Below are 25,936 nucleotides of genomic sequence, written 5' to 3' on the forward strand. Positions count from 1 at the left end.
GGATCATATCATATTAGCCACATTAATTTAATATGTCTCTCGGGCATACGAAATACCTTCAATTTTATTTATTGTCATTATTTTACGCACTTTAATTATCGTCATTTATCTTTACGCTTAAAATATAGAATCGACAAACCGGTCATTAAACGGTAAAACCCCCCTTTTATAATAATATTACTACTTATATAATTATATATATTTTGTATAAATATAGTTAAAAATATAGTAAGTATCACCAGCTCCCTGTGGAACGAACCGGACTTACTAAAAACTACACTACTCTACGATTAGGTACACTGCCTATAGTGTTGTAGCAAGGTTTAGGTATATCCCATCCGTAAATTAATAAAACTTGTGTCATATTTTGTAGTATTTTGTATTAAAAATAATAGTATTTTCGTACACCACGTGCAACACATCAAGTTTTTGGCGCCGCTGCCGGGCAGCGCTAAAACGCTATATTTTTAATTATAATAATATTGAAATAAAATATAATAATATAATAATATTGAAATAGAATATAATAATATAATAATATTGAAATAGAATATAATAATATAATAATATTTTAGAATCAAAATTTGATACGTAAAGTTTTAAAAAGTCGTATTTATTAAATACTTCAGGGGTATATTATGTAACTTATAATTAATAATTTCTATCATGTCGCGTTCATGTGAATAGTAAATTAATTAATTTATTTTCATTTACTATTCATGAATAGTAAATGAATTAAAAAAAAAGTTTTGAAAAAAAAAGTATAATTATAAAAAAATTATTAATTTGTAAAAAAAAATCGTTTTTTTTTAAAAAAAAAAAATCGTTTTTTTTTAAGAAAAAAAATTTCGTTTTTTTAAAAAAAAAAATTTGTGTAAAAAAAATCGTATTTTTAAAGAAAAAAAAATTCGTTTTAAAAAAAATTGTAACAAAAAATCGTTTTTTTTTTAAAAAAATTTTTAAAAAAAAAAAAAATTTAAAATCCTTAAAAAACGAAATAAAAAAAAAATTAAAAAAAAAGTTTTTTTTTTATTACCTTTAGATTTTTAGACTCTAGTTACAATTTTTAGTATTAAGTTTAGTTTTGCCATAGTTATTTTTATTTCTAGAATTTTTAGGTTTGCCGTAAAATCTCCTAAGTGCTTATTCCTTAGACTAAGATTTATGTGCTTTAGAATTTTGCGACGCCGTTTTTCGCGCTACTTTCTTATTTTTATTTTTCGACGCCTATTTTTCGACCTTTTATTTTTCGACCTTTTTCGACGCGCAATCTTTTTCTTTCTTATTTCTCGCTATTCTAGTTTTAGGATAAGATTTTTATTCTACTTCTTATCTAAATTTCTTAAAATTACGAAAATTTATTTTAAGTGGTTAAATTGATAGACATCAAAATTTTCTGGTTCGTAGTAATAGTTGGATTTGTACGTGGACCGGGTTATTGGAGCCAAACAGTACTCAATTATATTGAGACCAAACGAATCCTGCCCCTCTGCTGCATCTTTTGGCTATTCGAAACGTGGACAAAATCAGAAAAGTCTATTAATTGGATAACTTATATAATTTTTCTTTCCTTTTAAAAACTAATAGGATATTCAGTGAATGCACCGAGTAAAACGTTCACCACCTTTCATACGTTCACCACCTATAACTCGATCAAGACATCTAGCCAATATTGTCGCCGTTGATTTTTCTTTAGAATCATCATCTAGTCGACCAAGAACTCCAACTCAAATTTTCGATAATCCATCTTTTGAACCCTACCTCACAATTGAGAATCCGGAGAATATTCAGGGACAATTCCAAGATCCAGAACCACTAATCATTCCTCCTGAACCACAAACCATTAAATCAGAATCTTCTAGTGATTCGTATTCAACAAATTCAATTATGGAAAATCTGGAACCTCTAAGTATGGAAGACCGAATGAGAGCCACACGCACGGGCCAAGGTCACGCCATTATTAAGCCAGACATTAATGCGCCAGATTATGAAATCAAAGGACAAATCCTACACATGGTAACTAATCAGTGCCAATATAGTGGTGCGCCGAAGGAAGATCCAAACGAACATCTTCGTACGTTTAATAGGATCTGTACACTATTCAAAATCCGAGAAGTTGAGGATGAACAGATCTATCTCATGTTGTTTCCCTGGACTTTAAAGGGAGAAGCCAAAGATTGGTTAGAATCGTTACCTGAAGGGGCGATTGACACATGGGATGTTTTAGTTGAGAAATTTCTTAAAAGATTCTTTCCGGCATCTAAAGCCGTGAGACTTCAAGGAGAAATTGTTACGTTCACACAAAAGTCAAATGAAACTCTATATGAGGCGTGGACAAGATTTGGAAAGTTGTTGAGAGGATGTCCTCAACACGGTTTAGACACTTATCAAATAGTACAAATATTCTACCAAGGTGTCAACGTTGCTACACGAAAAGACATCGACATAACAGCTGGTGGTTCCATTATGAAGAAAACCGCAACTGAAGCTTACAAAATTATTGATAACACAGCCTCCCACTCTCATGAGTGGCACCAAGAGAAAGATATATATCGTTCATCTAAAGCGGCTAGAGCCGATTCTAGCCATAACTTTGATTCCGTTTCCGCAAAAATAGATGCTTTCGAGAGACGAATGGAAAAGATGAATAAAGATATTCACGCAATACGAATTAGTTGTGAGCAATGCGGTGGACCACACTTAATGAAAGACTGTCACATTGAACAAACGATGGAACAACGTGAGAATGTTGTCTACATGAACCAAAGGCTGGAAAATAGTTATCAGAATAATTATCAACCGCCAAGGCCAAACTTCAATCGAAATCAAAACATTCTTTACAATCCAAAAGGACCCGACAATAACTCGTATAACCAACAAGGTCCGAATAACCAACCAACTCAAAACAACACTTTCAATCAACAAAGACCTGGCTTGTATAAACCACCACAACAAACCGACGAGAAGAAGTCAAATCTGGAAGAAGTGGTATTTAAGCTAGTTGAATCTCAAACACAATTTATTGAAACTCAAACCCAAACGAATGAGAGGTTTGATCAGTCATTTAGAACTCAACAAGCTTCCATTTTGAATCTAGAAAAACAAGTAGGTACTCTTGTTAGATTGATGAGTGAAAGGGAACAAGGAAAGCTACCGAGTAATAATGAAGTAAATCCTCAGAATGAAAATGTTAACATGATATCAACAAATTCTAAAAAACCAATACCAGAAGATGGGAAAGTTTTAGATGTAAGTAACAATGAAGAAGTTACACCACCACCACCACCCGAGTATGTAAAGCCAGTGATGGCACCATATAGACCACCCATCCCGTTTCCAAGAAAAGGAGTTGAGTATGAGCAAGTAATAGGTAATAAAGTTTGTGATACCTCTGGAAAGAAGAAGAAGAAGAATAAAAAAGTGCAAGAAACAAAAATAGTAGAAGTAAACCCGGTGAAGACAGTTCCACCAAATCCTCCACCTAGGGTAGGTGATCCAGGTGAATTTATTGTTCCTTGTCTACTTAGTGACTGTGTCATGTATGATGCACTAGCAGATTTAGGTTCAAGTGTGAGTGTTATGCCTCTTTCATTATATAAGAGATTAGGTGTAGGTGAGTTAACTCCAACGGATATGAGTGTTCGACTCCTTGATCAAACCATTAAGCACCCAGTTGGAATTGCTGACAACCTACCCGTTCAAGTAGGTAATTTAACCTTTCTAGTCGAATTCATTGTCATTGACATAGAAGAGGACTCAAACGTTCCTCTAATTTTAGGTTTACCATTCTTAGCGTCCACCGGGGCGTTATTTGATGTAAGAAATGGTAGAATGACACTTAGTAATGATGAGAAATCGATCACCTTTATGATTCGACAGTCTAAATATCCACAAACCAAAACCGTTGAACCGACAAAAACGATTGGTAAGAACCATGTTGTTTTACCAACTCCAACGGTAATGCTTAACAATAATAGAACGCCTAAGTGTGGGGAAAATGAAGTAACACCTAATGATGACTTGATAATAAAGAACCCTATAGTTGATACGAAATTAAATAACCCCGTTATTAACAGTTCAATGAAGAAACTTTTTAAACGGGTTATTGATGCAAAAAGTAAGGGAAACTTTAAGTTATATAACCGGTTAGTATCCAATCTGTCGCCTAAAGAAAAGTCGAAGCTAGTTGAATTTGTGGATATTACGGAAAAAGCTGGTCACTGGCTTAAAGCAAAAGTCACAGATATGCAAGTTGATTATGGTCCAAGAGAAATTGACGATGAAGTTAATCACAATTTCGACACCACATCTACCTAAGTGTGAGGAGATTCAAATATTCTAAAAAAAAATGCTGTTTGGAGTTAGTTGTTCTGTTCTCGTGTAGTTTCGAGAATGGAATTCGATTGGTCTTTTCCGCTAGCAGACACTAAAGAACTAGTTTTCTTCCCCCATTCTGATTTTTTTTTTTTTGTAGGTTTTATATGAAATTAATATGCTTTTTAAATTTAAGTTTTGTGTGAATTTAAAAACAAAATTTACTTTATTTCATTAAGTAAAAAAATGATTTCTAAAATTCGTCGTGAGTTGAAGATTAGGTAGTTGAACCGAAATTACTTTAACGGAGGGCGGGACGAGAAATTTTGTTATCATTATTTTTAATTTAATTGATTTAAAGTATGCCAAAAAAAAATATTAGATTTTATAAATTTTTGAACGTGGGGTAATATACCCAACTTCAAAATTATGTATGTTTGTATTTTATGTTATATACAAAACAGGGTAAAATAACGCACTTTCAAAGACTGTCATTAAGTTCAGAAAAAGGTACTAATTTTGACGACAAGAAACAAAATATCAAATGTGAAATAACAACAATATGTTTGCAAACTCGGTATTTTTAATCATTTTTATACACTAATCACCCTCATGAATTTAAATTTTTACTGATTTCTTGCAAATGAGGGCATTGCAAGATCTCAAGTGTGGGGAAGGGTTATAAATTCTTTCGGGTTTGCACTTGGTTTATTTGCCAAATTTTGTGAAAATTTGAAAAATTTTCAATTAAATGAAGTCAAAATTATGTTTATACATATTTATGAACGGTGAAAACTAGGTGTTAATACCGAAATTATCGTTACCTCGGAAAGGGCATAAATTGAGAAACAACCTAAAACGCTTGAATTCATTTAAAATGGAATAAAGGAGAATAAAAAGGCAAAGAAAGAAACTAAGTGTGGGGAGAATGTACCAAGTTATTCAATTAAAAACTATCTATCACATGTTTCTGTAAAGTTATTGCAGGTGTTTTTGTTTTGGACTAAATTAACTGTTTTACCCGATTTATTAAAGAAAGATGGATCTACACGATGAATCAATTCCATCATTAAAAGGAAGTAAAGTCTTCCGAAAAAGACACGCGCTTCTTGATTTAGGTCATGAAGTTGTCGTCCAGACCAGCTGTAGGTTGACGAAAAATCTAGAAAAGTCATCTCTAAAATCAGTAGGAAATCCACGGACCTCAGCATCAAACAGGGTCGCCAAGTGGTCAGATTTATCCTAACCATGAGAAGGATTTATCTCGCATAATGGGGGGCACCGTGCAAATTAGCTTGATAAGACTAATGAATCAAATCCCCAGAAAGGATAATCTCCTTAAAGATCAAAAATCAGCTTTTAAGACTGATATTACTCAATCCTAGAGATTGACCTTAAAGATTGAGAATTACAAACTCATGGAATTCAATGATATCTAAACTCGAGCTTGAACGAGAAAATATTTTGATCAAAAATAAAACCGATTTGTTTTCTGAAAACCTATTTTCAATGCGTTCATTACCATTGAACGTAAAATCCTGAGAATTCATTGGAATTCATTAGGTCACCTGAACCAAATCGGGTGTCAACCGTAAGAACGGTGGTTGCATAGCATGGTCGGAGACAGGACCCTGTGCCAGACCGAAAAATCAAAGGATGATCTTTACTATTGCTCCTACCAAGGATAGTACTAGCATCCGACACGTTTTTGGACCATAATTAAAAGCCTGTCACGGGACATTGCCTTAACAGTTTCTTGTTCATCGCTTTCCTTTACAACCGGACGGTAGTTTGCCGAAAGGTAATATACGGGACAAGTAAACTGGACGTGTTGCTTTCCTAATACAAGGTTAGCAAGTGGGTAACACAAAACCACAAGTGTTGAGCTAAAATTTTCAAATCTGAAACCCACACAACCCACAAAAATATTTTGCAAACACCGATGAAGGGTTATTCAGGAAAACTTATCTAGGGTAAAAGCTAGATTAAATTTTCAAAAAGATCAAATGTTTTCATAAAGATCCAATTTCCTTAAGGATCTACATTTTCATAGTCATGTGGGACTGTAAACCACCTTTCAAATGTGCACTTTGCTTTGGAAACTTAAAGTAAATCGGCTATTTGATTGCAAATGTCTTTGACCTAAACCCGAGGCAACTGTGGATGACACACCCACCTTTAACCATCGTTACTGTCATTGTTTATACCGCTATATCAAAATCACTGATGTACAAAATGTGATGAATAAAAAAGTGATTCATGTATGTTTTTATTTCAAGTTCTGTATTGCTTGAGGACAAGCAACGCTCAAGTGTGAGGATATTTGATAGTGCTCCAAATGAACATATATTTAGTAGCAATATCGTTCCAATATGTAAAGTTTTTAAATGTAATTTCCTTATTTTTAGTTGTAATAGTTAAATAAATAAGTGCGAAGACGAAAGACGCAAATCGCTCGAAAATGAAGATTTAAAGACAAAAACGAAGATTTGAAAGACCAAAACGTCCAAAAAGCTCAAATGTACAAGATACAATTCAAAATGTTCAATTTATTGATGAGAAACGTCTAAAAATGACAAGAGTACAAGTTACAAAATGCAAAGTACAAGATATTAAATTATACGAAAGGACGTTCGAAAATCCGGAACCGGTACCCGAGCCAACTATCAACGCTCGACGCAACGGAGCTGAAAGTACAAGTCAACTATGCACAAGAATATAATATAATATTTAAATAATTCATAATAAGAATAATAATAAATAATAAAAAGTTGTTAATTGAGCATAGTTAAGGGGTCATAAGTGAAAATTTCAAATCAACATTTGCCTATAAAATGGAATTCACGTAGTAATGAAAAAGAACACCTTCACTTCATTTTTCTTTCTTTCCCTCTGTAAGAATATATATATTTATATTTATAATATTAAGTTTAATTTAAGTTTAATAATAATTGGGTTATTGTAAGAAATATTTTACGGGTTTTAAAGTCGAAACTCTGCCCGTGTAACGCTACGCGATTAATCACCACTGTAAGCTATGTTCTTCCTTTTTAAATTAATGTATCGTAACTAAGTTATTATTATGCTTATTTGAGCCGAAGTAATCGTGATGTTGGGCTAAAATATTAAGAAGGGGTTATTGAACTTTGGACCATAATTAAGGTTTGGGCAAAAGACCGACACTTGTGGAAATTGAACTATTGACTATTAATAGATGGGGGGTATTGTCTAATTGAGTGACAACTCATTGGAGTCTGTCGAACCTATCTTCAAATTAATTAACCTAATAATTAATAATGATTATGGTTGTCCTATTTAGTGACGTTCATATGGAATCTGTTATAATCATTTAATTAATCAATTGGGTTGGGTAATTGATTATTCATTCTGATCAAGTGGATGAATTAATATTCATAAACTAATTAAAACAGGGGTGGATTACATACAGTGATAACTGGTGTAATTGTTGACAGAAGTGATAGCTGCGTCACAGTTTAAATCCTTAATCAGTTGGAATATTTGACTTCGGGTATAAGGGTAATTTGACGAGGATACTCGCACTTTATATTTATGACCAATGGACTATTATGGACAAAAACCAGATAGACGTATCAAATAAACCAGGACAAAGGACAATTAACCCATGGTAATAAATTAAAATCAACACGTCAAACATCATGATTACGGAAGTTTAAATAAGCATAATTCTTTTATTATATTTCTCATCGTATCTTTATTTACTGTCATTTTATTACTCGCAATTTTATTTACTGTCATTTTATTTATTGTCATTATTTTACGCACTTTAATTATCGTCATTTATCTTTACGCTTAAAATATAGAATCGACAAACCGGTCATTAAACGGTAAAACCCCCCTTTTATAATAATATTACTACTTATATAATTATATATATTTTGTATAAATATAGTTAAAAATATAGTAAGTATCACCAGCTCCCTGTGGAACGAACCGGACTTACTAAAAACTACACTACTCTACGATTAGGTACACTGCCTATAGTGTTGTAGCAAGGTTTAGGTATATCCCATCCGTAAATTAATAAAACTTGTGTCATATTTTGTAGTATTTTGTATTAAAAATAATAGTATTTTCGTACACCACGTGCAACACATCAGTTATGAACAAGCGATAAATACTGCTGCATGGCTATGTCATGCGCTTCGAATTCTCCGCTGACTTGACTGCATACTAGCTTTGAATCCACATAAGCGTGCAGAATTTTAACATTTAATTTATGTGCAATACGCATACCTGCTAACAAAGTCTCATATTCTGCTTCGTTGTTCGTAACAGCAAAATTAAACCGCAACGCATATGTATGCTCTTCACCATCTGGGCCAGTTAAAATTACACCTGCACCCACGCCAGCTGCGCTGCAGGCACCATCGGTGTATAATTCCCATGTTGACAAAGATGGCAAAAGCGTATCCTGATGCTCTGTCGATGCCTCAACATGCGCAGGTAGCTCTGCTAGGTAATCCGTAAGTATTTGACCTTTAACCGCGCTGCGCGAAGAAAAATTTATTTCATGTTCTCCTAACTAAACTGCCCATTTAGCCATTCGGCCAGAAATCTCAGGCATATATAACACCTGAAAGAAAAATGATTGCGTTAGTCAATGCGGTAACCCCGGACATTACCGCAAATTAGGAATGTACCAACCTGTTTGATCGGTTGATCAGTTAGAACCACGATTGGATGTGCTTGAAAGTACCGGCGCAAACGCCGCGCCGTGTGGAATAGCGCATACACTAGCTTTTCTATTGGTGAATAGTTTACTTCGCTTGATGTCAGCGTCTTGCTTACGAAGTAGATCGGCATTTGCGTCTGAGAAAACCTCAGCATTATGTTTCTGTAAAATAAATAATGCATGTAAATAAAAGTGGATTACCTTTTCGCGATCTGCGATAAGAACCGAGCTGATAGCCTCCTTCGATGCCGCAAGGTACAGCGTAAGCATTTCTCCTGATACTGGCGCGGTGAGTGTTGGTAATACAGCGAGCACCTTCTTCATCTCCTAAAAGGCTGATTCTGCTTCCTGAGTCCATACGAAGTCTTTTCTCTTTAAACAATTCTTCAAAGTATTGAAGAATGGCAATTGTCGCACTGCGGCCTTCGACAAAAATGGCGTGATTCCCGCAAGCTTCCCTGTTAGACTCTGCAAGTCTTTCTTTGTCTTCGAAGATGGCAAACTATCAATGGCTTCAATCTTTTTTGGATTTGCCTTGATTCCCCGCGCTGTCACCACATAACCTAGAAACTTGCCTTCCTCTTCCCCAAAACTACATTTGAGCGGGTTAAGCTTCATGTTGATCCTGCGTAGAGACACAAACGTTTCTAGGATGTCCGCGAGCATTTCTTCTTTGGTGTTACTTTTAATCACCAAGTCATCGACATATGCTTCAAGATTTATGCCGATTTGGTGCTTGAAGGTTGCGTCAATTACGCGCTGATAGGTCGCTCTTGCGTTCTTTAACCCGAAAGGCATCTTCGTATAACAATAGATACTCTGCGGTGTATGAAAAGCAGTTTTGTCTTCATCTTCCGCAGCCATTAAGATTTGGTGATAACCCTTGTATGCATCTAGAAAACACTTGTACCGAAAACCTGATAATGATTCCACCTTCCAGTTTATCTCCGGGAGAGGGTAGTTGTCCTTAGGACACACTTTATTAATGTCTTTGAAATCAACGCACATCCGCCAATTACCGTCAGCCTTTTTGACTAACACAGGATTAGCAACCCATGTCTGATACCGCACTTCCCTCAGAATGTTTGCTTTGACAAGGTTATCTACTTCTGTGCACAACCAATCACTGCGCTCAAGAGCCATATGCTGCTTTTTTTGTCTAACGGGTGTGAGTAATGGATTAACATTCAATTTATGTTCCGCAATATCTCGCGGAACCCCAGTCATGTCTTATTCACACCACGCGAAAACATCTGCGTTAGCAGATAATATTCCATGCAATTTTGCCATAGTTTAGGCTGACAAGCCTGCGCCGATTTTGATACGCTTATCTGGATGCAAGCGGTTGGCTATGACCGTACTGCTTGCAAGTTGTTCTCCCATGCTGGGAATGCTTACAGGCATGACTGAACCACATAACTCAGTTGTTTGATGTGACGCAATCGTGGCAATTTCACCCACCGTAGGAAACTTGATCAAGCCATGCACTACCGATGGTATAATGTTAAAATATCGTATGGAGTTTCTCCCTAGTAGCGCATTGTACCGCGAAGTTGAACGAACCACATAAAAATCAACTAATTCGTGCCTGACCAACTACGGGTCCTTATCATCTGCAAGCTCTATGATTAGCTCTATCCGGCCTAACGGCCATGAGCTTTCTCTGCTGAACCCCGATAATGTAATATCAGGCTGACGTAACTGTGCTTTAACTTCTGCAGGGAGGAAACGATAGCAATGCTCGTACATAATATCGACGCCACTCCCTGTGTCAACATGCATGCGTTTAATATGTATTCCACAATTAGGGATGCGACACTTGATGACAATGGACTCATTAATTGTGTCGATTGACATTACAGGAGGGAAAGAGATTGGGAGAAGTTCCCATTCCTGGTGATCATTGTACTTTCTCTGCTGGCTAACTTTCTCTGCGTCAACCATATTAATGGTTAAGTCAGCGTTTTTTGCTTTATCAACTTTTTACCATGCGAAAGTTTTAGCCTTCGACCCTTCTTCTGCGGCTTTTCCCTTATCCTTCTTAGGTGGTTTTAGGTGATCCAACTTACCTGCGCGCAACGCTTCAAGCACTCGCTCCATCAAGTTTTTACATCGATTAGTGTCACGACCGTAATCATCATGGAATTCATAATACTTTGTTTTATCCCGCTTACCAAATTCTGTAAGCGGAGTTGGAACCGCAAAGGTCGCGCACACTGGTTCGGTTGCCAAAATTTCCTTTGGTGTTTTAGACAAACTTTTCAGCAGCGCATAGTTCTGATTATTGATGCCGCGCTGGTTACTATTTTGATAATTGCCACTTAATTTTCCTTTATCACTTCTGATAGGACCACCGCTAGGATACCTTCCGCGAGAGTTACTTCCGCGGTTTTGATCGCGCGATCGATCATCATCGTCTTTCCTTTCATTGCACGAGCTGGCGATGGGAATATCGTTATCTTTGCCACTCCGCATATAATCATGGCATTCTTTAAGTGCTTCAGCATAAGTTGTTGGCACCGTATGGCACAAATGCTTGACCAACGTTGGAAGACGCTCTGAGTTTATACCATGTATGAGTCCGAAAATCTTCTATTCTGGCTTAAGATTTGGTATACGCAGACACTCATTAGTATATCTTGTGAGAAATTCACCCAAAGATTCCTTGGATTTCTGCACAATATCATGACAATCGATGTGAGTGCATTTACATGGCCTCTGATTCTGATATTGCAGCGAGAACTTCGTCCGCAGATCCATGAACCCGGATATGCTACCTTATAGGAGTTTATTAAACCATTTGCGAGCAATTCCCTGCAGCGTCATGGGAAATATCTGACATGCAACCGGATCCACCCAACCTTGGGTGCGCATTGCACCTTCGAAACGCTGCAGGAAGTCATCCGGATTAGTTAAACCATTATAAGTACCCAGTGTGTGGGCTGGATATGCAGTTATATGCGGAGTAAACTTATCAAAAGTAGTTGGTAGCTCAAAAGGTGGTTTAACATGGTCACCTTTGAGCCCTGCGAAGAAACGCTTCATCATATCCTGAACAAAATCAGGTTGTGAAAATAGGTGGACCGTGTCAGGAGGTGCCGCCTGCATAAATTGTCTTGCGAGATTCGCCTGCCCCTGAATATTTTGCCAAGGTTGCCCCGGCATTTGAGGATATAACCAAGGCTGATGCGTTGGAAAAGAAGGCAGGCCTGTCGGCGCAGAGTATACGGGTAGCTGAAAAGGTGCCGAAACCTGTGGCGCAGATGCCTGCGAGACCTGAGGATATGCCATTATAAGTCCAACCATATGCGCAGCGCTTTGCTGTTCTGCGGTTATCGGCGTCCAATGAGAATTGGCATCCGGAATGACACCGAACCCCCAACTATTAAGTAATGCCTGCGCATCCGCAGGAGTCAAAAACTGCGAAATTGAACGCGGTGGTTGCCAAGGTTGCAACGGTGTAAACGATGAATTCCGCTGAGCACTCTGTGTCTACAGAGGGATTGAAACCGTAGTACTATAAATAGGTATCTGGCCACAGCATACCACATGTGGGCCTACTGTTTCACCGCTAGTGCCTACCAAGATGACCCTTGGATCCACCGAGGAAAAATCCAGCCGCGTGGTTGTGACTGGTGAGTTTGCCCTTGGCGGTGTAATCCCATCTGAATATATAGGCTTATACCTCTGAAAAGGCTCGCCAGATACAGGTGGAGGATGTGGCGCGTATCCCGCCCCCGTGGTCATAGCTTGCGTCTGCTGATTACCAGATGGTGTATTTTGATTATCTGTTTGAGTACGTTCCGATGAGTCCCCGGAAGTCATGATACTGTTAAAGAGACAAAAATTCAGAAATTATGCGAATAATGAGCTTTATAATCCAAAACTTTAAAAGAAAAACAATTAAACACGTCTTGAATTAGTTCGGCTCTCAATGAAAGCACCACTTGATCATGCATATTTTTACCATAGGGTTAATATGCCTGCTCAATACGTAAAGAGGGGTTTAAGGATCTTAGAACAAGGCTCTCCAGTCCGGCTACCGTGAATAATCCTGGCCGACATGATGATGTCGGTGGGGTGGTTAAGTGATTAAGTCCACCTTCGATAACGATCGTTGATCGGAAGGCCCCATATAAGGCTGTAGGTGCTAGTCGACAAAGAACTAACCTGTTAACCTTGAGAAGACGAGAGATGATGTTGGTTACGTAAGATGTGTGGTTAATGATTGTTACGTAACATGGTTGTTTTTTAGAATGATAATTAGGGTTTGTATATATAGGCAAACCCTAATTCTAGAACCATCCGAGATAATGGTAATCCCTTCCATAACTAACTCCCCCGAATCACGGATATAATTATGGAAAAGATACTTGAGGACAAAGTAACCGCTGTACCGGGAACAAAGGCATTCGATACGAATCCGCATACCGCATACAAAGTATACGCATACGCATGCGCGCGAGTGCCCGCATACGTAATTTTTGCGCATGCGGGTTGCGGTATCATTAGATATATATAATTATCATTTTATCATGTTAAATATAGTGTAACAATATCTTAATATGATACATATGTATTTAGTAAAACGTTGCTATAACGATAATCGTTATATATATCGTTTCGAGTTTCATAATTCAATAGTCTCTTTTTATGTATATAACTCATTGTTAATATACCTAGTGAGATACTTACTTTTCATAATATCATGTTAGCTATATACATATCCATATATATATATATATATATATCATCATATAGTTTTTACAAGTTTTAACGTTCGTGAATCGCCGGTCAACTTGGGTGGTCAATTGTCTATATAAAGCTCATTTCAAATAATCAAGTCTTAACAAGTTTGATTGCTTAACATGTTGGAAACATTTAATCATGTAAATATCAATTTCATTTAATATATATAAATATGGAAAAGTTCGGGTCACTACATAAATGACATTAGCGGATGAACCGTTACCCATATTAAATGAAGCAGATTCAGAAGTGTGGGATTTGTGAACGTTCTATCCAAAAGAATGATTCTTTGAAATTGATCTGTGCATCTCCTATTTATTCTTTGCATCATCCTATTTTACTACAATTCTATCATCATGAACCTTGCTACTAGTTGTTGGTTTAATGTGCACGTCATAACATAAATCTATACTACTGCTTATATACAAGCCTATGGGGTCACACACTTTAGCATTTAGACACCAAATATTATATATTGGTGATATATAATTATAACCTGTAATAATTTGTAAAGTATAATTTAATTAATTAATTATTATTTAACATATTGCCATCCAAGTTTGACTTGAAAGACATACATGATTAAATAATATGAAGTTGATCTTTCATCAAATTGTATCACGGATCAAAATCTAGAAAGAAAATAAAAGGTAATCTTTTGGTGATTTTTTGTGGGCACTACGATAAAAGGGATAAGAGTTAAGACAAAGGGTTTGTTGATTTTTGGTTGTTTAATATACAAAAGAAATAATAAAGAAAAAGGGACTTATCAAATTTGGTTTTGGTTTTGACTACATGATCACCCTATATAAGGGTGTAGTTTTGTTTTTAATATGTGCAGAGTGAAAAAACATAAACTCATCAACATAACAAGAGGATACGTCTTCTGTTTTTCTTTTTAATCAAAACATATACAAATGTTTTATATGTTTTCTTTTCATTCGACGGTACTAACAAAGGGCAAGGCGAATAGTTATATTGAGCAATCAATTCATTTAATTAATTAATCAAAGGGTTTAATTAATTATTATCCTTGGGTTATATGGACTAGCATTCGATTGATGTTGCTTGAGGTGCTTGTGGATCAACTATAGAGATATTCATATATTTTGAATATATGTTTCAACCTAGACATGGAGAATTCTTTCTACTGTTATTGCATTGCTCGCTAAAGGTATATCTAAACTCCTCTTTGTGAATTATTTACTTGACAATTATTAGTGGTGTAATTGAATCTTATTGGAATCGTTAATCGTGTGAATGTTTTAACTTGAAAGTTTATTATAAATAATAAAAGATGTTTATTATTAAATAAAAATATCTTTATTTTCATGTTCCACTGCGTTTATAAAATTTAAAAGTACACACGGTTTTCTATCAGTGGTATCAGAGCCGCTTTTACACCGTTTTAATTGTCGGGTGTTTATTCTTTAGATATAACTTTGTTGTGTATTGGTGAAAGTCAAAACCTTTTTGGTTTTTAAAGTCAACGCGGTTGATTTAGACTTAACCTCATGACGCACATATATGATTGAAAGAATATCACTATTTTAAATTGTAGATTTAATTGTTATGGCTTGAATATTTATTATAATTGTTGATTGTTGTATACCATGGTTATACACATGCATTGTAACCATAGAAAAGCCATATATAGGTTTTAATAATGTAGTTATTAAAATTTTGATTGCATACATAGCCCGTAATCCCCCGACCTATGTATGATTGTTGTGATTGTTAATTACGGTAATATTAAGTCATGTTGATTATTTATTAGAAAGGCCATTTTGAAGCCAAAGTTGTATTTTATTTATTTTCAATTTCATGGTATTGTATTTAAGTTTATTCTAAATTGTAAAAGTATTAGATTAGTTGTATTTTTCAATTTTAAATAAATGTAATAAGATGAAGATTAAAGATAAAGATGCAACATAGAGTTTGACTTAGAAGATGACGAACAGGTCAAGTTGACAACGATGGCGTTTGTCAAGTTTTCACTTGATTCTTGAATTAAGTGAGAGCTACTATATTACCCTTAATTTGACCTCTTGATCCCATGTCGGCTCATGGGATCAAGCATAGGATTTTTGGGCTAGGCTATGTGTGTGTGATGCATGATTGTGTTTTATTATTGCATTTATATATAATTGTTGATTATAGTATATGCTAAATGTTTTTGATGAAAACGATAAATAAACACATAACAAGTTTCAAAGATTAAAATTGATGATTTTAAAAAGTTAAACTCTAACGAGTTTAAAGTTAAATATTTTTGAAACTCAAATAATATATAAGGGCGATATCTTTTAAAATTGTTTTAAAACGATACACGTTTGTGTATTTTTTATTTTTATACTAGAAATTAAATAACAAACTGCACGCATAATACACGATTGACATATATATAATTGGTTAAAATATTTTTTAACAAAAGGTGTAACGAATCTTGTGTGCATGCATTATTCGTTAACACAAACATTTTTAAATTACCCGTCAAATTTAAGTCATGCCATCCAATGAGCTTGCAAACACTCCTCGTTATTTTTTTGATCTAGTGAGACTAGGCTGAATTATAGCCACGAGGTGGATGTTTCGATCAAGTGAGACTAGCGTGAATTTCCACTGTTTCCAAATTGGACGACTTAATCGTATTCACGGTGAGACCTGAGTTCGAGGCAAGGATGTGACAAACATGCCAATAGATAATAATGGTTTGTTGGACTACACCTATCTCAAGGTCCCATAAAGATCTAAGAGTTGCACTTGTAATGCAATTGGTACCAGCTACCTACCAATAGACTCCATAACTGCTAGCTGATCAACAGATGTGGCTATGGAACCTCTATGTGGATCTTAGGCTTTCGTAAATTAATTGTTTTTAAAAAATATTATAAAAACTTGGGTAGTTAATTTATTAAAGCTTAATATCGAAAATACTAAATTGAATCTTATATCTGTTGTAGATTTCAAATAATGAACACGTAAACCAAAACACACATCCTTCTTTGTTGGAGAAGGATAAACTCAATGTTCAAACTTCCTAGACTGGCAATGCAACCTGAGAACTGTTTCTCAAGCCTGAATGGAAGTTGAACAAAATTAAGAACCCTTATCCAATCCTTCTGTTTGCGTAGCTCATGCTGCTCAGCAAAATGCTTATCGGAAGTTGTTCGATGAGTAGGAGAAGTAGGATAAAAGGGTGAAAAAGAATAAGCCGAATACTTTGTGGAAGGAATGGCAAACCATTTGCCATGAAAAATATTCCACCTTCCAAGAAGGAAAGCCCAACAAAAGACGCTGAATGTTTCCATTATGGAAAAGTTAGCTATTGGAGAAGGAAGTTGTCTTATCTATCAAATTAAGCTGAGAAAAGGCAATGCTAGTTAAACTAGCAAATCAGATTCATATACAGTTATATACATTTTCTAGTTATTCCTGGAATTTTGATGCCGATTGTGATCCTCACATCTGTATCAATATGAAGGGAATGAGAAGAAGTAATAAACTGAAGAAAGGCACACTGGATTTGCGAGTAAGTAATGGGGATCAAGCTTCTGTTAAAGCTATTGGTACCTGTGAGCTTACTTCTCCAAGTGATCTTATTGTTTTGTTGGAACAATAACATTATGCTCTCAATACTGCAAGCAACATATTTTGAATGATGCTAGTTTTGAACTTGCATTTACACACTTTGATATTTTAGTTTCTAAGGATAATATATTTATCTTAATGCGTATCCACATGATGGTATTTTTGAAATTGATATGCATTGTGTAATTCCAAATGAGAATTTTGTGTATACCTGTACTGCCAAACGATTCAAGCAATACTTGAATAAGACCTATCTATGACATTGTCGTCTTGGTCATGTAAACAAACAACGCATTACAAAACTCCAATCTCATAGATTTTGTAATCAACTGACTCTGAGTCATTTAATGTATGCAATTCATGTTTATATGGAAAGATGACAAAGGCTTCTTTCTTCGATTTAGGTGAAAGAGCTAAAGATCTTTTAGGACTAATACATACTGTTGTATGTAGCCCTTTTAAGAACAATGTATAAATTTAGTTAATTTTACTTCATTACATTAACTGATGATTACAGTAAATATGGTTATATTTACTTGCTGAAATATAAACATGAAGTTTTTGAAACATTCAAAAGTCTTTCAAAATGAAGTAGATAATCAGCTTGGAAAGACCATTAAAGCACTTTACTCTGATGGAGGAAGTGAGTATTTGAGTCAAGAGTTTTTGGACCATTTAAAGAATTGTGGGATTGTCTCATAATTCACTCAACCTTACACACCACTTCACAATGGTATGTCTGGGCGAGGAATCAAACTTTACTTGATACGGTTCGATCTATGATAAGTCTGACTGCTCTACCAATGTCTTTTTTAGGATATACATTAGAGTCTGCTGTAATATGATTTCAACCATGAAGGTAGAAAATACACCATGTGAACTATGGCATGGGAAGAGTCCCAAGTTGTCTTATTTGAAAGTCTAGGGTTATGAAGCGTATGTGAAGCATAACACTTCAAATAAATTAGAACCTAGAATAATCAAATGTTACTTTGTGAGATACCCAAAGGAAACAATGGGTTATTACTTTTACTACCAAGCTGAAGATAACGTGTTTTCTGCTCGGTCTTCTGAATTTTTAGAAAGAGATCTACTCTTACAAGAAGTCAGTAGGAGTAAAGTAGACCTTGAAGAAATTCAAGAACCACAAAGTAACATACCTTCTTTAAGCACTAGTAAACCGCACGTTGAAGCTGAACACGCTGTTGGTGAGTCAAAACATGTTTCGTCTGCACTTCATAGGTCTGGTAGAACTCCTCATTAGCATAAGAGGTTTGATTATCTGTTTAATTCAGATGAACCTCACCTAGAGGATTATGAACCCTCTAGCTACCGTAAGGCAATATAAGATCACGAATCTTAAAAATGGCGAGATACTATGAATGCAAATATGCAGTCCATGAAAGATAATCAAGTATGTGACTTGATTGATCTTCCACCCAATTGTAATACAATGGGGGTGTAAATGAGTCTTCAAATAGAAGACTAGCATGTACGGTAATGTAAACACTTTTAAAGCTCGATTCGTAGCGAAAGGTTATGATGAAACTTTTCCACTGATCGCGATCTTTATAAATTAGGATACTCATTGCCATAGCTACTTTTCATGATTATGAAGTATCGTAAATGGATATCATAATCAATTTTCTAAATGGCGACCTAAGCAAGGACGTATATATGGTTTAGCCGAAAGGATCTATATATCCTAAGCATCCTATTAAAGTATGCAAGCTTCTAAAATCCATTTATGGATTAAAGCAAGCATTCAGGAGCTAGAATCTTAAGTTTGATGAGAATATCAAAGAGTTTAGTTTTTCTCAAAAACAAGATGAGCTATGTGTTTACATTAAATCTAGTGGGAGCAAAGTAGTCTTCTTGATCTTGTATGTTGATGACATATTATTTATTGGAAATAACATTTCAACTTGCAAGATGTCAAGTCTTGGCTTAAAAATGTTTTTCCATAAAGGATCTTGGAGAAGCTACTTATATACTTGGAATCATGATCTATAGAAATAAATTCAAATGGCTTATTGGATTGAATTAATGTACATATCTTATCTTGCAGAGATATAGCATGCATTACTCCAACCTTGGAGCATTGCATGTTCCAAAAGACATATCCTAGAGCAAGTCTCAAAGTCTTATCACACATAATGAGATAAGACGAATGAAATGTATCCCATATGTTTTGGCTATAGGATCCGTTATGTATGCCATGTTATGTACTAGAGTGATGTCTCGTTATTTTTGAGTTTAACGAGTCGTTATCAACAAAATCTAGGTTAAGAACATTGGATTGTTGTTAAGAATATTCTTAAGTATTTACAGAGTACTAAGGATATGTTCTTGGTTTACGATGGTTTAGAAAAGGAGTTAAGTATTAACCATAATACATATACTAGTTTTCAAACTGATCGAGATGATTCTTGATCCCAGTCAGGTTGTGTCTTTGTCATGATGAACGAGACAATTAATTGGAAGAGCTCAAAGTAGAGCATTGTTGTACATTCTACAACAAAAGCAGAATACATTGTTACCTGAGATGTTGCTCAGAAAGTTCTCTGGATAAGGAAGTTTGTTGTTGAACTCAGAGTATTACACAACAATAAATCTTCTATAAAGATAATTGTGATAGTTCGGTTGTTATAACACTTCCGAAAGAATCACATGTATAAAAGTATCCGACACATTCTTCTAAAGTTTGACTACATTCGTGAAGTCATTGTGGGGAATGAAATTAGTGTTCTTAAGGTTCATATAGATGATATCGTGGTTGACCCGTTCACGAAGCCCTTGATGCACAACAAGCATGATGATCATGCTAGTAATATTGGACTTTGTTAAGCTACTAATCTTTTTCATTTGTATTTTAGTATATGGATATTTTTAGAACATTAAGCAGTTTTATCTTAATGAATTGAGATACTTGGTATGGTCGTTTTCATTTATATCACTGTGTTCTATATTAGCATGTTTAATCCATGAATAATTGTTGATTATTCTAAATCTCCATAATCGGTTGTGTTATGGGAGTAACATGAATTAAGATTATTATGAAATTTGGTTATATTCATTGATGATGAATAGCTAACTTGTTGAGGCCAAAATACATATGTATTCATTGATGATGAATATTGGAATGACCCAATCAAGAGATGTCACTACATGGATCGTCGTCAATAGTGAATCTCATAATGGTTATGTCTTTGTGTCTTTAGACCTGAGATGTATATGTTGGTTTTCGATTGTATGACATATTATAATTTGATATGGTTAAACGCTATGCTGAACAAGGTAGTTATAAAGGCCATCATTGGGTATAATGTGAAGTACATGACGAACGCATATAATCAAAATAGGATTTATTCCTCTACGTGAAAGTATGATACCCTTGGGCCCCTCGATGAAACTGAATGGATATTTACACGACCGTGTCCAAGCTATATTGATTAATGATTAAATCTAACTTGGTGATTGCATTCGAATTTTCTAGATCGAGAAACATAATTAGTTGACAAATGAGAATGACTAGATCCATGTCTCATGTCAACTTGGTATCTGGCAATAAAGGGACAATAGACACTTAATCATTAAATCATTTATAATAATAATAATAATAATAATAATAACAATAATAATAATAATAATAATAATAATAATAATAATAATAATAATAATAATAATGATAGTTCGTTTAGCTGAAACAAACAATTGTATATTTTCGGGGGCATTGACGTGTTGCTAGATGCCAATATATGTCTGTATAGTTTTCTAGATGTTATGACATGCACAAGTGGGAGTTTGTTGGTTTAATGTGCACGTCATAACACAAATCTATACTACCGCTTATATACAAGCCTATGGGGTCACACACTTTAGTATTTAGACACCAAATATTATATATTGATGATATATAATTATAACCTATAATAATTTGTAAAGTATAGTTTAATTAATTAATTGTGATTTAATTTATTGCCATCCAAGTTTGACTTGAAAGACAGACATGATTAAATAATATGAAGTTGATCTTTCATCAAATTGTATCACGGATCAAAATCTAGAAAGAAAACAAAAGGTAATATTTTGGTGATATTTTGTGGGCACTATGACAAAAGGGATAAGAGTTAAGACAAAGGGTTTGTTGATTTTTGGTTGTTCAATATACAAAAGAAATAATAAAGAAAAAGGGAAGTATCAAATTTGGTTTTGTTTTTGACTACATGATCACGCTATATAAGGGTGTAGTTTTGTTTTTATTATGTGCAGAGTGAAAAAACATAAACTCATCAACATAACAAGAGGATACGTCTTCTGTTTTTCTTTTTAATCAAAACATATACAAATGTTTTATATGTTTTCTTTTCATTCGACGGTACTAACAAAAGGCAGGGTGAATAGTTATATTGAGCAATCAATTCATTTAATTAATTAATCAAAGGGTTTGATTAATTATTATCCTTGGGTTATACGGACTAGCATTCGATTGGTGTTGCTTGAGGTGCTGTGTGGATCAACTATAGAGATATTCATACATTTTGAATATATGTTTCAACCTAGACATGGAGAATTCTTTCTACGGTTCTTGAATCGCTTGCTAAAGGTATATCTAAACTCCTCTTGTGAATTATTTACTTGACAATTATTAGTGGTGTAATTGGATCTTGTTGGGATCGTTAATCGTGTGAATGTTTTAACTTAAAAGTTTATTATAAATAATAAAAGATGTTTATTATTAAATAAAAATATGTTTATTTTCATGTTCCACTGCGTTTATAAAATTTAAAAGTACACACGGTTTTCCATCACTAATTTCTTGTTAAACCCAATTTTCTTACATGGGTGTCGTGGTTTCATACAGTTTGTGTTTTTGCTTTTCATGTTAACCTCTTGGGTTTATAAAAGATTCAAGATTGATACAAATTTGTTTCATAAACAAAGTTCTGTGTATTTGTTTTACAAACTCACTATGTTTTGTTCTGTTTTTCTATCACTCTTTAATCTTCTGATGTGTTTCTTGAACAATTTTATTGGTATAGAAATGGATGGAGTGATGAAAAGATTGTAACCCTTTTGCATGATGTTCTTGCAACACTTACTTGGCTACTTGTTTCTGTTTATTTACACACTCTATTTTGAATACGCCCACAGAATGTATAAAATACCCACTTATGTTAAGGCTTTGGTGGGTGTTTTTCTTTACAGTTTGTTGTTATTCTCTTTTTGTAGACTATGTTTACTACAAAAGAACCCATAATGTACTTCCTATGTTCTTTGTGTCTGATTCTCTGTCTAGTTTCATGGGTTTGTTTCTTTGTTTTGTGGGGTTAGCCCATAAGAGTGAGCCAGAACCACAAAGTAGTAATCTTGAAAACCCCTTATGTGTGCGAGATGTAGTAAATAGTTAAATTTTTACTACGAAATACTATTAAATACGATACATTTTTACACAAGTTATTTATTTATTTATAGAGTGGATATACCTAAACCTTGCTACAACACTTATAGGCAGTGTACCTAATCATACAGTAGTGTAGTTTTTAGTAAGTCCGGTTCGTCCACAGGGAACTAGCCAAGTTTAACGCAATATTTCTAAAACTATATATATATATATATATATATATATATATATATATATATATATATATATATATATATATATATATATATATATATATATATATATATATATATATATATATATAAGTAATATTATTATTATAAAAGGGGGGGTTTTTTTACCGTTTAATGACCGGTTTGTCAATTTTAAAACTTTAGTCGCAGTTAAAACCAAATGTAAAATATTAAAAATAAAAATAACTTAATTTAAAGCATAAAGTAAATGACGATAATTAAAATTGCGATAATTAAAAAGTACGATAATTAAAAAGTGCGATAAATAAAATGACAGTAAATAAAAGTGCGATGAGATATAAAATAAAGGAATTATGCTTATTTAAACTTCCATAATCATGATGTTTGACGTGTTGATTTTAATTTATTACCATGGGTTAATTGTCCTTTGTCCTGGATTATTCGATATGTCCATCTGGTTTTTGTCCATAACAGTCCATCAGTCATAAATATAAAGTGCGAGTGTCCTCGTCAAATTATCCTTATATCCAAAGTCAAATATTCCAACTAATTGGGGACTTAAACTATAACAATGTTTTAATACTTTGTTAACAATTACGCCAAGTGTCCTTGTAAATAATTCACCCCTGTTTTAATGAGTCTATTGACTATTAATCCATTCCCGTGTCCGGTTAAATGAACGATTATTAGTACTTATAAATATCCCGCTCATCGTGTCCGATCGAGTGTATATGGTTATTTATAATTACGTCCAATTGTAAATCTTTATATTAAATTAACGAACTATCTTTCAATTAAATAAATATAAAGCCCATTAATGCACATAGTTTAATTTCCACAAGTGTCGTTCTTTTGTTCAAACCTCAATTATGGTACAAAGCCCAATTACCCCGTCTTTAATATTTTAGCCCAACATCACGATTACTTCGGCTTAAATAAGCATAATAATAACTTAGCTACGATACATTAATTTAAAAAGGTTGAACATAACTTACAATGATTAATAATAGCGTAGCGTTACACGGACAGAATTTCGACTTACACACTTACAACATTCGCTAACATACCCTTATTATTATTAATCTTAAATTAAAATTAAAATTATAAATTATATATATATATATATATATATATATATATATATATATATATATATATATATATATATATATATATATATATATATATATATCGTGAGAGATAGAGAGGATAGAAAAAGATGTGTAAAATTCGGCCAGAACTCGTTCCAATTTATAGATGTGGCCAGACCTTTGCTCCCATGCGATCGCATGAAAAACCTTCTTCCTGGCCATGCGATCGCATGGCCAGCTGTGACAGCTCATATTGGATCCAAAAACGTGGGCGGCTTTGATTATTTAATATATATATAATATGATATATATTATATATATATATTATATTATATTCTTGTACTCCGTTGACTTGTAATTTTAGCTCCGTTGCGTCGCACGTTTCTTCTCGGTTTATGTCTCGGTTCCGGATTTTCGAACGTCCTTGCGTACAATTTAATATCTTGTACTTTGCGTTTTGCGGCTCGTACTCTTGTAACTTTTAGACGTTTCTCATCAATAATTTGAACCACTTTGATTGTACTTTATACTTTTTAGCTTTTTGGTCGTTTGCGTCTTTAAATCATCGAATCTGTCTTTTGTCTTCATCTTTTATTATTTAAACGAATATCACTTGTAAATAGAACAATTGCAACTAAAAGTTTGTCTTTCTTGAAGGATAATGCTATGAAATATATGTTCGTTTTTAACATTATCAAATATTCCCACACTTGAGTGTTGCTTGTCCTCAAGCAATATAGTCTTGAAATAAAAATACTAGAATCACTTGTTTATTCTTCACACTTTGTACAAGAGTGATTTTAATACGGCGGTATGAACAATGATAGTAACGTTGTGGTTTACAGTCCCACAAGACTATGAAAATTTAGATCCTTAAGGAAATTGGATCATTATGAAAACATTTGATCTTTTGAAAATTAAATCTAGCTTTTACCCTAGATAAGTTTTCCAGAATAACCCTTCACCGGTGTTTGCAAATGGTTTTTGTGGGTTTGGTGGGTTTCAGATTTGAAAATATTAGCTCAAAACTTGCGGTTTTGTGTCACCCACTTGCTAACCTTGTATTGGGAAAGCAACACATCCAGTATACTTGCTCCGTATATTACCTTTCAGTAAACTACCGTCCGGTTGTAAAGGAAAGCGTTGAACAAGCAACTGTTGAGGCAATGTCCCGTGACAAGCTTTTAATTATGGTCTATATCGTGTCGGATGCAATTACTATCCTTTATAGGAGCAATAGTAAAGATCACCCTATAATTTTTCGGTCTGGCACAAGGTCCTGTCTTTGACCATGCTATGCAACCACCGTTCTTACGGTTGATACCCGATTTGGTTCAGGTGACCTAATGAATTCCAGGTGAATTCCTAGGATTTTACGTTCAATGGTAATGAACGCATTAAAAATGGGTTTTCAGAAAGCAAATCGGTTTGTAATTTGATCAAAATATTTTCTCGTTCAAGCTCGAGTTTAGATATCATCGAATTCCATGAGTTTGTAATTCTCAATCTTTAAAGTCAATCTCAAGGATTGAGTAATATCAGGCTTAAAAGCTGATTTTTGATCTTTAAGGAGATTATCCTTTCTGGGGATCTGATTCATTAGTCTTATAAGCTAATTTTCAAGGTGCCCCCCATTGTACGAGACAGATCCTCTCATGGTTAGGATAAGTCTAACCACTTGGCGACCCTGTTTGATGCTGAGGTCCGTGGATTTCCAGCTGATTTTCGAGAAAACTTAAGATTTTTCGTAGACTCTACAACTGGTCTGGACGATAACTTCCTGACCTAAATCAAGAAGCGCGTGTCTTTTTCTCTCGGAAGACTTTACTTCCTTTTAATTATGGAATTGATTCATCGTGTAGATCCATCTTTCTTTCAA

At 34.3% G+C, this 25,936-nt stretch overlaps 1 pseudogene; it reads left to right on the top strand.

Annotated features, from left to right (window-relative positions):
• Positions 1-17,255: 17,255 nt before the first annotated feature.
• Positions 17,256-25,936, top strand: part of LOC139888130 (ABC transporter C family member 3-like) — a 145,639-nt pseudogene continuing 136,958 nt past the window's right edge.

Source organism: Rutidosis leptorrhynchoides, chromosome 2 (genome assembly GCF_046630445.1).
Source record: "Rutidosis leptorrhynchoides isolate AG116_Rl617_1_P2 chromosome 2, CSIRO_AGI_Rlap_v1, whole genome shotgun sequence".
Taxonomy (NCBI): domain Eukaryota; kingdom Viridiplantae; phylum Streptophyta; class Magnoliopsida; order Asterales; family Asteraceae; genus Rutidosis; species Rutidosis leptorrhynchoides.